This window comes from Argiope bruennichi, chromosome 4 (genome assembly GCF_947563725.1).
Source record: "Argiope bruennichi chromosome 4, qqArgBrue1.1, whole genome shotgun sequence".
Taxonomy (NCBI): domain Eukaryota; kingdom Metazoa; phylum Arthropoda; class Arachnida; order Araneae; family Araneidae; genus Argiope; species Argiope bruennichi.
Genome location: NC_079154.1, coordinates 90,394,634 through 90,409,294, shown reverse-complemented (window position 1 = coordinate 90,409,294; position 14,661 = coordinate 90,394,634). Strand labels below are relative to the sequence as shown.

General features: G+C 31.6%; 1 long non-coding RNA gene across 1 annotated transcript; it reads left to right on the top strand.

Annotated features, from left to right (window-relative positions):
* Positions 1-6,576: 6,576 nt before the first annotated feature.
* On the top strand, positions 6,577-14,455 carry LOC129966687 (uncharacterized). The gene is made up of 3 exons (XR_008784288.1): positions 6,577-6,795; positions 11,694-11,833; positions 12,853-14,455. It is a non-coding gene; the product is annotated as an uncharacterized LOC129966687 (long non-coding RNA).
* The last annotated feature ends 206 nt before the right edge of the window (positions 14,456-14,661 follow it).

The following is a 14,661-nucleotide window of genomic DNA, read 5'->3' as shown; positions in this document are numbered from 1 at the left end:
TGTGATAAAAACTCGCGTCAGCTATGAAAATCTGAATATCATTACTTTATAAAAATACGTTACTGTAAAGCATTCCGTTGACCACTTTCGGAAAATTACATCTGTCAACGATCGAAATATCTTCAAAATTGATTGGACTAAAATAATTATATATTAGTCTTAAAATAATGATATTGAAATCATCATAACTCGATCAGATTTAACTGCAAAAGTTAAAGTATGAACAATATTTTACCACATATAATACATTCCGCAAATATACATTTTACATTCAGTAAATATAATTCAAAATTATATTTACAAAACGTAAAAAAAAAAAAAAAAAAAAAAAAAAAAATATCATTTAAATTTTTTTGAATTAAAATTAAAAATTTAATCTTATAATGAATCAGTTTTTTAATTATCTTTTGAGATATTGTATAAATTACATAAATTATTCTGTAGTATACATATATGGAATTTCTTTTCTAAACGATTCTATTTTCTAAATAAAAATTACGTTTGACTTCAGCAAAAACGTTTCTCTATTAATTGAAGTTTAATTACTTCCGTTTTTATTTAAAGTTAAAATTTTAGAGAAGACGACAAAACGTTAGGGAAATGCATAAGACGTGGTTCATCATTGGAATGAAGTTTTATATATATATATAACTTGAACCTTAAAAATATTTTTCTAAAGAAGCCATCATGACCAAGTTACATAAAATATTTAAATATAAATTTTAATTACCAGTAATCCAGGCGAATCTGCTGGTCGCCAAAGGCGGCTAGCATTTAATAATAGTCGAAGTGCATCCTACCTCGATTTACAATGGATATTTCTAAAGAAATTTTAGAAACTCAGTCATTCGATTTCGTTCACTTTCCAACTGATAAGATAAATAGAACATGAGTTATCATTCTGTTAGTGTAATAGAGCTTAAAATGCAATCTATGCCAAATCAACAATCATTCCTTTTGACAGAAAATCGATGAATTCCATTCACGTTCTATTAATTCCATGGAATTGAAATCAGTTAGCTAGAAATCCTCTTGGAAGAATCTTAACATCGGAAATATCCTATTTGTATTGAAAAATCCGGTAAGACAAATTTGAAGATGTTCTTTATAATTTGGAAAAATGGAAAACGTGAATGCAATTCCAAAATGGAATAGAATGAGTAGACTAGATTTAATAAACTGATTCACTCAGACTGCAAGAATCAATATTTCAATAAGAATTTCAATTTAGGCAATTTAACATTTTAGAAAGATAACTTATGTGCATATCAGAAATTAAATGCAAATAATAAATTAAAAATGAAATATGCTATCCCAAATTGCAAATTATCATGCGAGAATATTTTTTTCGATGAATTGCTTAAAGCTAGAAAGCGATATTTGAAACTCAGCATATTCGAAGCGGAGACATTTTGCGTTGAACATTGTGATTCAGAATCCAAATGGACACGTTCTGTGTTTGAAGTTGAGTGTTGCGATTGAGAATCTGCAATACACTGCGTACGTTTGCGCTTTCTTCGTTCCCTTTGTATAGCTATTTTACGACCATGTTTAATTCGATCAGCTTCCAATTTTAAATTTTCATCAGTCGTTTTTGCTGATTGAAGGTTTTGTCTCTGAAAGTTTGATTGAAGGTTTTGTTCCGGCCTCTATTTGCTTTTTCGTTCTCTTGCTTTTTTTTCTTTGCAAGGCTTCCTCAGGAGAAATCTTAGGACGCCCCATTTATGATTTATTCATTGCCTGCGCGATTTCTAGCTCCGAGCCTTAACCAAAGCAATATGTTCTTTTTCCGTTCTCGTTTCCGTTTCTTGGCTTCTAATAACGTAAGTGACGTAAATGTGATATCGTTCGACAGAGGATATCGAGTAGAGTGTATCGATGCCAGTCGTAAAGACAGTTTTTGCAAAAACGAAGTTAAAAACCTAGCTCAAATGTTCAAATTTTTACAACTTCGAGAGCCCGTGTCTCACTAATCACTCAAAGTAGCAACGTGAAACTCCTATCATTACGTGCATTTCGGCGAAAACTATCGAACGATACGAGAAAATGCAATGTAACGCGAATTTGTAAATTTCGAGATCCGATCTCGGACCCTACGACATTTTTACCGAGACTCGAGTTTCGGTGAAAATGTCATTCCACTCTATTCATCGAGACGAGTGTTTAGACTGTCGCACTCGTCTCTAGGTTGCATAGAAGTCGAGATATAACAACTTCTGGTCTGACTTGAAGTTGACGTCATCGACATCCCGAGAGCAATAGGAACTCCATGGCATCGATCCGACATTGATTTAAGCAATATTAAGCAAAATCCGTATTCTACATGCGCAATGGTTCCAAAATTGTAGGAGGGGGATAGAGGACCCGGGGGTATTTCTAAGTGAAAACCCTATGTATGAAACCCCCCCCCCCATCTAACATATGTAGTTTACGAGTTATGACGAAACCATCTGCGCATGCACAGTAGATGACTCCATGTGAGGATCTTCTATGGCCCCGTAGGATTACTATGGTGAAAACCCCATGTATCTAACAGCAGGTCAACCTTTTAAAAATTCCTCTGCTTTCATAGAAGCATACATAATAATAATGCAATAATGGTAAAAGCAGATGAAGATGAAAATTGCCATTTATGCTTTATTCATTGCTTACACGATTTCAAGCTGCAATCATTCGTTGAATATGCGTTTCAAAACTCCCTAACCAAAAACATCTCACATGATAATATCAAGAAGTCACAAGTAGATATGTTTTCTTGGCTGTGAAGCAATTCTGGCAATGAGATTGTTTCGACTTCAGAAATTACAATTGAAGCTTCAACTGGGGAAGAAAGTTCAACACAAACTACTCAAACTTGCAATGAAAATGTAGAAACTGTGAAATTCGTTAAAGAACCGTATGTTTATATAAATACGATCGAATCAGAAAATAACAACGCAACTGACAATAACAGAGAATATAAGTGATCCAGGTTATCTCTAAGTATTATAATTGAAAAATTTAGAAAGTTTTGTATTAAAACCGGACCTGCACAACAGAAAGAAGATTTTGTAAAAAATACTGAAGGGAGATCATTTACGAATACGCACTACTTTTAAAAAATGTCAAATTGTGAAACCCAGCTTCGCAGCTGGTAAATTTGTTTAAAAACACAATACTCGGTATTTTGTTTTTATTGCATTCCATTTTCCAAAAGAAAAGGGAATGAACAATCTACAATTTATAGGTGTCTATAATTGCTGGAAAAAGCTGTCAACTGTAATTTAAAATCATGAATATTTTATTTGTCACTTTAATTCATTTATTGATTGGAAAGAATTCATAAAATGGCTAAATTATGTTCGACTATTGATAAAACAAATCACAGATAATATAAATATAAGGACATGGAAAGATTTAAATTATTATTTCAGAGAATGTAGATGTGATTCTATTTTTAGCCAATAATAATCTTCCAATTTTAGGTGCTCATGCAATAATAGCAACACCTGATAATGGACTTGTTTTTAATTTAATCGAAGAAAAGAATTTTTTATTCTGTTAATAAATCATAAAAATTTGAAATGGAATAAATTTTTAATTTATTTGATGGAATAAAAAATTTCAATTGGGCTTCATTTAATACATAGATCATAAGAACAAATTATTACTGTGTTACGAAATGAATCCAATTAGGAACAAATCTTTAGGAGATTAGTTGTCTTTAACTATCGTACATTCTTTCCTTTTTGTCGTCTTTACATTTTGTACATTCATATACGTGGAAACGTGGCAACTCAAAAGTGCAACAACGATTAATAAAATTCACGATACGAAAGTTATAAATATGAATCAGAGTTTGAACCCAATCAGTTGAAACATTGGTGTTGAAAAGCATACTCGTTTTCTTCACTGTACTAAGAAACACAGACACACCGTATTATTCATTACTCTTAGAAGTCGGGGAATACACTCCTTCTTGCGGACTTAGTCTTGACTTTGAATGGTTTACTATCTCTTTCACCATCAAGGGACGCAGGTTGTTAAAAGGAGTACCGAAAAGAAAGTATTTTACTGTCTAAGTATTAAGAAAATATGCATAAAATTGGGAATTTAACATACCCACTAGTTAAACCTAAATTTTTGTAACAAATGATTGCAGAAAGCTAAATTTATAACAAAAAAGAACGATTTTCAATAGCATCCTTTTTAAATTAAATTTTGATTTAACATAATGAATTTTGGACATTCAATTTTTTAAAAAAAATTTTTTTTAATTATTTTATTTATTTAGTGCAACCATAAGCATAAGAACAAACAACGATTTTTAATACCGTTAATGTATACGAATCGAAAAAGAAAGAAAAATTTGCGTATTCTTTTAAATTATGCCTCTATAATTTGTACTAATATACAATGAATTTCATTTACGAACTTCTGAATATCACGCAATGAGTATGCTAATTACTAACAATTCGAGATTGCTTATTATTTGATCGTGAATAAGCGAAGTAAAAAAACAGATATCAAAGTTGCCATTGTCAAGCAGTTTTAATATTAGAAGACTGGAAGCTGTAGACACGATTTCAAATGAATTTATGAAATAAATGTTTGAATACATATATACGATACAGCTTGTCGCGGAGTGTTGAACATTCGTAAGGTGACACTGAATGGAGGATACAACTAATTCTTTGTTTTATACTCACATATATAATACTATCAGAAAATTCAATGTTTTATATCTTAGCCTTTTTAATTTGACAAAATATTACAAAAACTTAGATTTTGAACCGAATCCATTTTGATATTAAACGAATAACGAGACAGAAGGAATTTCAGATAACTTATTTAACAAAACTCAAAAATACTATCTGCTGTTGTTTAGGTATTTTCCTTACCGTGAAACGAGTCGAGGAAGGGTTTACTCATAAAAATCCTTTCACTGATGTTTGAACCAATTCCACTCTCTCGTTCAAAATTCCTAATCCAGTTTGATATGCTATCTACGCAGTATTTTGTGAATTCACAAAAAGTGTAGAATTCATATAGGGAGAAATTTGGATCAGAGAGAATTGGGGCTCAGGATTTCCCGTTTGAGCAGGCGTTCCTTTTTGCATTTGTGGTTTTTTCGTTTAGGGCTCAAACGATGTCATATAACTGCCTCCACGATATATCTCAAAGGTAAAACTCGCTTTGATTACTTTTAGGAGATTTTTAAAACCTTGTCTCTATGACTTATAATGCATCAGATTTCCCCTGAAATACTCCAGACTTCCTGCCATGGGAAAGCAATAATCTGTTGTTGTGTCAGATAACCTTGAATGGTATATCCTTTGTTGCGAAATGTTGATAAATGCTCGGTATCAAAAGTAATCAATAATATACGCGCAAAGTTTACCCATTAAGGAAATGACGCCTCTGACCAGATTCCGGCTGATAATTGTTATAACACAAGCAAAGAAACATTGTTTTACCTTGCCGGTCTTTTTGGTGTTGGGAAACATGTGTTCCTTCACTGAAAATCTTCTACATGAGCTAGAAATGGTGGCATAATTTTCATCTTCTTCATTCATCATAGTATATGTTAGGATACCACAATGGCATGATGATAAAGTCTTCACTTCAAGACTGGGTAATAATGGGCTCTTGATCCAGCCTCATTTCAAATCAGTCACCATGAAGTAACTGTCCATTCGTTGGTCTCATGCCGTATACCCAACGTATGCCATTCTGATAGGGACAGGACTGCATCATCTGCCCTTAGGTAGTTTCTAAACAGGATGCTAATCTTACAAATCAGATAAAACCAACTGAATAATTTAAAATATTACGGTTGGGTGCAAATAAGAAATTATTATCTTTATAACTTAGATTGCTTTACGTAATTTATCATTCAAGTAAATCCGAAAGAGGTAACAGAAAAAAAGTGCACTGTTCGAAGCCATTATTAAAAAATATGGTGTACAGTTTTCAAGTGCTTACTTGAAATACTATAAATACTTAAACATAAAAGAAAATCGCAAAATTAATTCATAGTATATTAATGGCTATTTTGGAATAAGATTAGTACTGTCACGAGATTTATCTCGTATTTTTGGGTCTGATCATATGACAAGGTAAGCACTAAAGCCAGTGTCGAACTCTAAATTCCCAAGCGATACTATTATGAAAAAGCTTTTTTTCAATATGATGGATTTAAAGAGTTCTAGGCCTACATTTACTGGCGATCTTTAATTCCAGGTTGGGTTTCAGAAACAACCTTCGATTCTAAGCTTAAACTCTATTACCAATCCAAGCAGACTTCAATAATTAATTATGGATTAAAAAATGAAATTACCTATTTAATTCTTTGTTTAAACTTAAAATTTTTAATTGAAGGTTACAATTCAAGATGTTTTCGTGATTCCAAAATCTTGTAAGTAATCCCATTTGGGGTCCGAATCTGTAGTTTGAAAAGTTGGCTTCTGACTCATCAAAAAGTGCCGTTCGGGAGAAAGTGGGAAATAAGGAAACGTATCGAATTACACGTCATCATCTGCTATAAAATGAAGATCCTTGAACTTGCCTCCATTTGATTTCACTTTTGTGTGAATGTGTTTGATCTGTGAGACGTAAAGCTACATAAAAATAGATGGAAGTCTGAGATGTCGTGTAATTATCAAGTTAAAGCAATTACTCATGAATGAAATGGCATGCTGTTGTTAGTGTTTTATATTATTGGATAATGACAACGAATGTTTAAACGACGGGTCTGGGAAAGATTTCCTTAATTGCAACAGCCGCTTCAGTAAGCGTTTCCTACATCTGAACATGGTAATTTTTTCATATTTGTTATATATTTCCCTATTTGTTAGATGAATAGTTTTTCTGTATGTTTATGAGTTATTGCTATTTAAATGCTTCGTTCCTTTTATGCTTATTAAGAAAAAATTTCGTTATCTTTTCATTATTTTTCCTCATACTAAGGATCCCATTTTAGTTTCTGGATATGATTCAATTGCTCCAACACGTTGCTCAGTTAATTATAATTTACCAATTGATAATTCTCACATTTTTATTCTATATTAGAATAGCTATCTAGCCGCGAAAATGGATTATAATATTTCATAATTACTTTTATAACAAATTAGTAAATAAGAAATATTAAACTAGAAAATAATAGATATTCTACAAAGCACTTGGATTCCTGAAAGGTATTAAGTCCTTTCGTTTAAAACTAGTAGATGAAAACAAATTCCTAGTTTGAGGCCTTGAAAATATGTTGGAGGTTAAGCAACAATGTAATTCCTGAATATTGATTGAAAGCTAAAATGTATCGTTTTTTCTCGATATATTAATCCATCGTCCTAATTTTATGACTTTTTTAGCATATGCGCTATTTCACAGGGTCAAATCCTCAAATAGACAAAGTAGACAATTACTTATGAGTCCCATGACCTAGACTCCTTTAAATATTCTTAGGGTAATCTAATTTGATACTAAACTGCAGTAGCCTAATGTTAGTCTCGGGCTTGAAGGCCCACGGGTTCAAAATTAAATTCCGTTTAATATCCGTAGTGTATGTCGTACCTGACGTCGTCGTTTACCAAGAGTTCTCCTATGAGAGTGGTACGAAAGTTTGGAGAGTGAGGGGCAACTGAAATGTCCTAGTCATCTTTCTGCAGCTCGAAAAAATAAGTTCCATCACAAAACTCTAGTGTCGCTTTCAAACAGAACATTAATATAATTTTATGCTTTTATTTGATGTACAAAATTATAGTCAAGTTAAAATATATCTTAAATTTTACAGCATTATACTCAAAACTGAGAAACTTTAAAATTCTTTTGGTCGACTTGGTAAATTACTACAGATATCTTCAGCTAACAAAATGACTCAACAGGCTTGACTAACTTTATATTTCAGTATTCAAATTATCTTAGACTCGAAATTTTTAAACAATTCTGTATTAACTTTAATATAATTGTATTTAAAATTAATGCTTGGCATATGGAAACCAATTCTTGAAGGCGATTCAGAATGAAGTACTTATTTTCAATATTTGCCATCTTAATATTGCCATATTTGTCATCTTAAATTTTTTATTTTATTTTGGCATTAAATGTAATAAACGGTTAGTTTTTGGGAGCTAAATACGTGCAAGGGAGACCTGGAACTAAGGGGGGAAATGTATAAAAAACAGAGTTAACATAGTTGACTAGCATCTCAATTTTCGTTACAAAAATTACGAGTTATCAGTAATTCGATCCAATATGCACTTTTATGCATCAAAGTCCGTTCCAAAATTTCCAGTTTTTATTGAATTATAATTTTGCTTGCTTAAAACTATCTTAAAGGGGACAACACATAAATGATCCTGAAGTAGATCTCGGATTGTTAAACTCAATATATGCGTTTCTTTTATTTAATTTCATTGATTGTAAAAAATTAACCAAACCCGATGCAAATGGATTTCTAACATGTATATTAATTTTCAAATCCTCGTGTATAATTTTGGAAATTCGAGCATTTTATTACATTTCAAAATATTCTCGAATCCTCTGATTGATCCTGCTCTTCATTTGTGGTAATTGGCTTACAACTGTTTAACTTCTTTCAATTACTCTATACTAATTCATATATTTCAGGGAAAATTTTAATCATGTTTAAAGCAAAGATGCGATAATTCCAACCAATAGAATATCTTAAATAAATACAAGAACATTCATTTTAATTCCTTTTTCTACTTTATTTGAAATACCTTTCAAATGGAATACTATACTTTTCAATATGAAGACAGAAGTTTATAACTGTCATTTATAAATAATAGTTTTAATAATCCTTATTTGTGATCCAAAATATTTAGACTATAGGACTGATGATGAAACTTGATTTGAATTCAAATTATGCATAAATTACACATTTAGTAATTAAATTAAATCTTAGAAGGTAAAGCAATAAAATATAAAAGCTAATCCAGCAAAAGAAGCCTTCTAACAGGAAATTTTAAATATTCTACCTTTTTATTAACATATGAAATGTATTTTTGATAAGCAAATTTCACTTCATAAAAAATCATCTGAGCAAATTATCCAATGGCGATTTTATGACAATAGTTAAATTTCGCGTATCACGACGGATATATCAATAGAAACAACTAAAAATGAGTCTTGAAATGCCTACTTGAAGAACATTTCTATTCTACAGTGTAAATTGTGTAGCTTTTGTGAATATTTTCAAAATTACAGGGATACAATTTTCATATTCCCGCTCCTGCTGTCATATAAAAAAAATTTGCAGTGCTAAAATTTTGTCACAGCCGTATTTTAAACTTTTAAGTCTATTTTTTATTTTATTTCATATATGTAGCAAAAATTTTCTTTAAATTAATCAGCAACTTGAGAAATACCTCATCTCCGAGATATTGTCAAATTTCTTGTCATTTAACATTGAACACATTTTTTAAAACTTGATAATTCTTGAAATTTTCATCAGAATTTCTTGCATCTTTTTCGATGACTATTTTCATGAGACCAACCAATTAAGCGAAAAAATCGACATTTCTAAAGAAAATTCTAAATATTAACTCTTCGCCCAGTTAATCAATCTATCTAAACAAACCTGTCCTCTTAAACCATTTCCATCGACACTAGTTTTCTGAAGATGGCACTATAAAAAGCTAGGTGTCCCATTTTTGTCGACTGTATCATAATTGCGTCAAGCATCAGTTCGTATGAAACCTCTATGGTAGATGTATCTGGTAATATTTAAAGGGGTTTAAGCTTTAGATGGTCTTCATAAAAAATCATAGGAGCGCATGTGGGCTAAAGAATCCCAGGCCTGTTTAAAACTTATATAGAATCAATCGAATCATCCCAACCCAATCATTAGTCGCTATCACCTTTGACCCACAATGGTGAAAAAATATGCATACGCGATAGCTCAGTGATCCCTTCCAGTTAAAACGTCTTTATTAGATTTAAGCCTTTAGTTGATTTCTTTTCAAACCCATCACTACTGCCTAAAAGCTATGTATTTAACTCGCTCTTGGACTTTATTTTAAGTGGTTTTTGTAGCTAGATCTAAAACATTCTTTAATTAAACGTCTCAAGTTTTCGCAACCTGTGAAAAATATCTTAAATTTGCATTAACACTGAAATGAATTATCCAAGTATCGGCAAATTGCAAATATTGCGTTGAAAATTGTCCTTTGGTATCACTGCTTATTGTGGTTTAAAAAATATTCATAAGTTATGTGAAATTTACTCATTATCATTGACTGTTGAAGTGCCTTCACTTGAGGAAGATACAAAGAAATGAAGGAACAGATGAAATGATAGAAACTTAATTACGAAATGGGTGCAAAATACCATTTTTAAAATTACTTGCGACCTGTGATGTAAAAAGCCAACTTCTAAACTGGTACGACGATTCCAGAGAATGCTGTGCAGTTTCGTACGGAAAAAATGATTTGTACTTCATCAAAAACAAATAGGAATCGCATTCTGAAAAACAGCATTTTCTTAACTGATTTTTTTTTTGAAAAGTATGATTTGGTACTTAATGGTGGGAAAAATTACTATTAAGTTTTCCAGGAAAGATAATTTCGTTCTCTCAGCTTCATTCAGAATTCTTGGCTTATTGTTTTTATTCTAAATCATATGCAATATTTGCTTTTAGATTCAGATTAATTTCGTTAAATACTAAAAAATTATGAAGTTCTCAATTATGCTTTCGTCGCCGAGATTTTCCTTAATTGCACTTCCAAGTATCTGCCAAAGCTGCGTTTACATTTTCTAAGTGATGAATATTTTCAACTGTCATTGTAGCTTAAATCAGAAGGGTGTATTCCAGGTGTTATTACAAATTTGATTCTCCTATTTTTGATTCTTCAGCCATGCCTTTAATCCTCCTATTTTATCAATTTGGAATGAGTCCCTTTTTCAAATCTTCATTTGTCATTCGGGAGTGTCACCTGTCAATGATATTTTTATTTTCAAAATTTCCGGTATTTTTTCGGGGCGATTTCAATTTCTAAGGCTGTGCTTGTGAAATCGTGTTTAAGAAGTACTGAGCACGGGTTTTACAATATGGTTTAAGAATTTGTGTGATGTTCCTTCTGATATCCCAGATGGCTCTAAATGTATTAAATTGTTTCTAACCATGCGCAGTATTTTTCGCACCAGTTTTTATAAAGCATTTTTGATGAGCAAGATTCACAATCTTAATTTCCCTCACTTCGAAATTCGCCATGGCAGTCCTTGCTTCTAGATATTTAAAAATTAAGGAACTTTATTTCGAATTTCAAACGAATTTTTAAATACAAATTACACATTTTACTAACCGAAATCAATACTTGAAATTTTATCAGTAGAGGCTGTTTCAAATTATAATTCCAGAATTAGTTATCAAAATTTTTAATCGCCCGGTGAAAGGATCTCAATGATATTGTTGAGAAAGGTAATTGAAAAATTCGGATCAAAGCGTAACATATCTAGTTTGTTTTTGTATAGGGACTTTCAACAGCAAATCAAATATAAAATTCCTTTCTCACCATTAGCTCGATTCATTGTGTATATCGGAACCGTGCTGCATAGAAGCTATAGTATTTCAAATCTAGATCAACTAATTTTTTACTGATACTTGAAAACTGTATTGCAGTAACTTAGTTTTTAAGAAAGTTTGCTTCTTTAAATCTTGCATTTTAGTGAAAATTATTTTATTTTTTTTACAGGTCATCCAAATGATTTTCTATCCCTGCTGAACTGCAAGATCATAAAACGATCTTACCAAGTGCCAGATGGTCAGAATTGGTATTCTCTCAATCCTACCCATAAAATAAGTTTTACAAGATGCCTTCGTTCTGCTATGGATGTAAGTAATATAGAGCATCAAAATTCCCATCGTTTATTTTTTAAATTATGTATTTTACTTCCGTCTTAATAACTTAATATGGTTTTGATTCTCATAACATACAATAAAAATCCTTCAATATTAATGAACACATTTGGAAAGATTAGAAAACACAAGCTCAAAAGGATTAAATTCACGTAGTAACAAAGTAAGGCACAACTGGAATAAGAATATGCTTAGGATTTTAAAACTTCGTACCTTAACTTTCATAAACTTTTAACTACGTAATTTTAGAATTTAATTCAATAACGACTATACACAAATTCAGCTTTAAAAATCAAATAAATCTGTGCAAAACGGATGATATATTTAGTTCTGAATTTGCATTATTACGAATAAATCTTATACCGATGCAAAATCCATTCGAATTTCAAATTATCAATTCTGAAGTGCATTTTACACATTCGTAAGGCATTAAGTCAGCGATCCATCAGAACTTGAACAGACTAGTCTTTAATTTTTCATCGATATTATCAATAAACAGAAATTGATTTTCTCGGTATGCTTCGCATTTAATCATGCATCTTGTTTCAAAGCGTCACTAATGGCAATTATGATTACCCATCAACTGCGATCAAATTGCAGCTCTTGTTTGAAATTCTAAAATCTTGTCTAAAATTATATTTTTAAATCTTTGCCATAATCCTTTTATAGCAAGGTTAAAATACTTGTAAGCCACTCATGCAGCAAATATCCATATTTATTCCTTTGTCTAAGGGATACTAATGAACATAAGGTACACAAGGATACAATAAGATTTACAGCTTCGTCAATCAGTATTAATACGCTGGACTAAAATTAATTATACAATTGGCTCAATTCTTATGCCAAGAATTTGGAAAATACTATTCTGACATTTAACATCTAATCAGTTGTATATTTAATGGGAAAAAAGTGATGTATAAGTTGTAATACCTTCATTTTTCATTAATTTTAAGTGTTTGGAATATGATACTTAATGTACAAAATTCCGTTTTCAGGCTACAGTGGACCAGTTGTGCTTCTCTCAGTGGTTACGATATTGGGAGATTCTGCACCAATGAGGATCTGTAGGCTCTTTGCAAACTTTTCCTGAAGCCAGCATTCTTCAAAATGTGTTCAAGTCTGGGATTTATTATTGCCAAGTCATTTCCAACATCGTAAAACTTGGAGCATCAATTCTCTGTAAATAAGCCTAAACGGAATCTTTGCCTGTAATAGGTGATATATTTTTCATTTAAATTAGATGTATTAAGATTGGAAAGTATCGAGTATTTTTGGAGCATGTTCACAACCCTTTATATCAGTTATCATTAAAAATATTAAGGTTCCTACAGTTGTCTCGCTAAAATTCATGCCCAAACGCATGATCATTATCCGATCCAGAATCCAATAGCAACCACAAATTAACTTTTTGTCTATTAAACTATCTTCATGAAATTTTATTATTCAAGCTACAAAATTGAAACAAGGCTTCGAATTTACAAACAGGAAGCTCAAACCGAATGCATGTCCAAATAAAAATACGAAACTTAAATGTAGCCGTTCAGAATCTAATTATGAATGTTGAATTATGTAAATGCAGCAAATTCATAGAACCGTCAGTATTGCATAATTATAACATAAGTTAATTGCTGGATAATTTAATGTTAATTCTGCATGTGAAAGCTTCTTTGCCGCTGTGATATCAATTATATCTCGCTTGCATGCGAGTTCAGAACCTTTATGCATCTGGCAAGTACATCGGTATTTTTTAACTGTTAAAGAACAAGACCCTCTTTCGTAATAGAAATTCATATTTCATACATCATACTTTACAAATAAACGTCTACCCAAGTAATATATTAAAATGGATGTAAAATTGGATTCAGTTTAATTATCCCATTTAAACAAATTGACTTTAGCTAGAAATGTAAATTCGCTAATGCTACAATAACAATTGCAATGGAATCGATTATTAGTCAAGCAGTACTGATTAGTTATTCTACATCAGTATGAATATTTGAGCATTCCGCTAAAACTGAGTTGAGTTCGTGTATAGAAAATTGTAATTTTAGATATTAACTTCAACCATGAAGCGCGTTAATAGACAGGACGCAAAGGAGGCAAAACTCCATGCAGATATCTTTCCTACGCCTCTGAAATCTTGCGCGAGATTAAACTTCGCGTAAGTGTAAATTAAATGGTTCGGTGCTAAAGCAAACTAATTTCGTCATATTGAATAACTGCGAATTCAATTAGTTTGAAAATCTGATTTTTTCAGTGTTGAAAGTAGGAGGTAAAACTTTATAAAACTGAAGTGTAAGATACTCTAGGAATACAGGGCAAGATTTTTTCAACAATGGGTTTCGACGCCAAGTGCGATGGCTTTCAGGAAACTATGGGAATGAATCCAGGAAGCTCGGATACTGTCAAATAAAAGTTGGGGCATTTTTAGATAGAAACACTTGATTAATATTTTATCAAACTAACATCTAACTAATATGCATCTTATTTTCTTGAGTTAAGAAATCGGTTTGCAAGTTTTTTGTTTGTATACGGATTCACTGGGAATATTTTTCAGGTTTGGGACCTTATTTATAAATCCTCAGATAGGATAGTATAGAGGAGATACGGCCTTTTCATATTTGGAGATAAGTGGTGGGCGGGATAGGTGCCAGCCGGCTGGTGAGAGGAAGGGCATGCGATAGCTAAACTCTAGGCTCCCCACTACACTTCGTTTTATAAAGGGGCTTATCTTATATTTTCAACTCTGGAAACATAAGCTGAAAATAGTGAAATGAATAATCGGTTTTAGTTTCCTATCGTTG